Source organism: Numida meleagris, chromosome 16 (assembly GCF_002078875.1).
Source record: "Numida meleagris isolate 19003 breed g44 Domestic line chromosome 16, NumMel1.0, whole genome shotgun sequence".
In the NCBI taxonomy this organism is placed as follows: Eukaryota; Metazoa; Chordata; class Aves; order Galliformes; family Numididae; genus Numida; species Numida meleagris.
The window spans coordinates 10,358,661-10,361,203 of record NC_034424.1 but is presented as its reverse complement, the minus strand read 5'-3'; the positions used below and the strand labels follow the sequence as shown (position 1 = coordinate 10,361,203).

Sequence of the window (2,543 nt, the reverse complement as noted above, 5' to 3'; positions counted from 1 at the left end):
GTCAACTAAGTTGAGTCTGAGGGCCTTCCTTCTTCAAAGCATCGAGTTCCAGAGCTGCAGAGCTAGTTTAGAAATGGTGCCCAGGAGACGAGAGGGACAGGGGTGGGAGCAGCAGCACTACAGTGTAGGTGTAGGGTCTGCAAGTGCAGGGCCTCAATGGGTTCCGAGTTGTACTGCACTCTGAGTTGCACTCTTATGGTGACTAGTCGGGATTAGATTAGACAGGCCAGAGGCAAGGAGAAAGCAGGAGGAGGAGGACCAGCAGCCTGTAGGGAACCTTTAAGCATAGTAACAAGCTCTGGCAGCATTACGTGGAGCCACGCTACGGAATGGGTAAACGCTGGTAGGTGTACATTGCCCTTACCCGTATGGGCAGTGAGTTACCAGTCAGCAAAGTCAGGTTCCAGGGCATTCTAGGGAATCCAGCTTTCCATTTCTTGCTGACTTCATGAAGAGCCACAGATCTCCGTGCAGTTCTGGCACTGCCCAGGAGCACCACAGTTCCTTGCTGCCACCTGTTGAGCACAATACAATAATGAAGGCTCTGCCCCGCACATGTAGGGGCTGCACCTTGTGCACATTCCTCTTACCAGCAGCGCTACAGTGAGACGCCTGGGACTGTGAGACACGATGACGCAAAGGAGTTTGGAGATCAGGGCACTGTTGGGGCAGGTGGGGAATTCCACGTGCTGATCAGCTCTGTGTTTGGCAGACCAGAGGCCTCACTTTGTCACACCATCGGGTCCCACAGCTGCAGGGATAGCTATTTAATGGGGGTTAGGGATGGGAGAAAGAGGGGTGGGGGTTCAGGTATCGTACAGATTAGAGAACTAATAGCATCCCCTGAGAATTGGGATGGAGATACCTGGGGTGATCCCGACTACAGTGGTCCAGAAGAGGACAATCCCTTCTTTTCTGTAAAAATAAAGCCAGATATGCTGTTAAAACAGAAAGAACCATAGGACCCCGGGATGGTCAGCCACAATGTGCTCTGATGACTATGCGCTGGGATCCATTAGCATTGACAACTTCGTAAGGGAGATATGGGAGAGAACCAGGCAAAACAGGAACAGAACATCTGTGGTCAGCATGCTCGAGTGATGAAGACTGTATTATGCCGAGTGAGGATGAAGCCAAGGGCTACTGGAGTCCAGGAGTTTTCTTCAGCTTAAGATCCGGCTGATGCACCTCACTCTATCACCAACCATGTAGCTTATGGGGCTGGGAGAACAGACCCCATGGAGCGAGGTGAGCCCCTTGCAACCCCCATTCCATATGAGCCTCCCACAGCCATCGCTAAAGCTGCCTGCATACAAGCAATGCACAAATGAGGGGCTCGTGATGTTTCATTACCTGCTCTGGTAGATTTCCCAGTGCTTAAGCCGCTAATTGGAGGAGCCCCGGCAATCCTTCCACCCCACTGAGTTGTGAGATGGGATGAGATCAAGAGAGACACAGAACAGAATTTAGTACGTGATCATGATGCACAGAATGGCCTTAAACAACTCTCTGCATGGGTGGAATTAATGCATGGCACTGTTCACTGCAGTCACGAAATGGGCTGGGACGATGTGGGAGCACAGAAACTGAGTTCGGAGCCCGAGGGCGAAGATAGTAAGGCGAGAACCATGAAAGACAGAACAGAGGCTCCAGCAGAAGGAAGCGAGGTTAGAAGTAAAGGTGCAAACAGGATCCTGAGAATGCAGAACACTTTTGTGGAACAGGGCAGCAGCTCCAGGCATTCCCAGAGCTGCAATGCTCGGTCAGCTGACCAGCATTACCAGGGGATTAATTGAAGCGTTTCAGAAATGAGGCTGTAGTGAAAGGAAGGAATGCACATTGGCTCCTCCATCACCAGGTCAGAGAAAAGGAGATAACCCCTTCATCTCCTTTAGAGAACTGAAGGGCATCGTAGGGACACGCACAATAGATACAGCTGCTTAAAAGCAGTTTCAGATCCCCCAAGAAAGGTAGAGACCCCAGCCCCAAAACAAAGAAAAAAGTTCATACTCCTTTCTGAGGTCCAGGGCTCACCCCACACTCCAAAGGAAACAGCCTCCAGGTACAGATGCTGCCCCTACAGCTGCCAGCCCTTCAATGAGCCCAGGGAGGGATGCAGCCAGGCTTCACCTCTCCAATCCCACAGGTGAACGGCTTCCACCTGTGCTGGCAGGGTTGGCTACACCCCTCAGCAGGTGTGCAATCACCAGCTCAGGCTGGGACCTGACAGTTCCCATACTGGGATAAAGGAAAAAAAAATGAGTACAAAAATGTCTAGCAATAAGGGGTCAAAAGTTGGGATTTTGGTTAAAAACTGGGAATTTGGGGTTAAACATGGGGATTTTTGTGGTCAGAAATGGGAGTCTTGGAGTTTAAAGAGGGAGATTTGGGGGTTAAAACTGGGGATTTTAGGGATAAAAGGTTGAAAATTTGGTGTAAAAATGGGGATTTGGGGGGCTAAAAATTGGGATCTTTGATAAAAGTGGGGAATTCGGGGGCAAAAATGGAGGTTTGGTGTCGCAACGCACACGCCAAAGTCACCC

General features: G+C 50.5%; 1 long non-coding RNA gene across 3 annotated transcripts; it reads right to left on the bottom strand.

Annotated features, from left to right (window-relative positions):
- LOC110406892 lies at positions 7 to 2,449 on the bottom strand. 3 transcript variants are annotated; one of them, XR_002443622.1, is made up of 4 exons: positions 2,011 to 2,449; positions 866 to 915; positions 591 to 751; positions 7 to 515 (listed from the first exon to the last, which is right to left on the bottom strand). It is a non-coding gene; the product is annotated as an uncharacterized LOC110406892 (long non-coding RNA). The 3 variants fall into 3 exon arrangements; XR_002443620.1 differs by lacking the exon at positions 2,011 to 2,449 and having other exon boundaries at positions 591 to 763; positions 866 to 1,178; XR_002443621.1 differs by lacking the exon at positions 2,011 to 2,449 and having other exon boundaries at positions 866 to 1,178.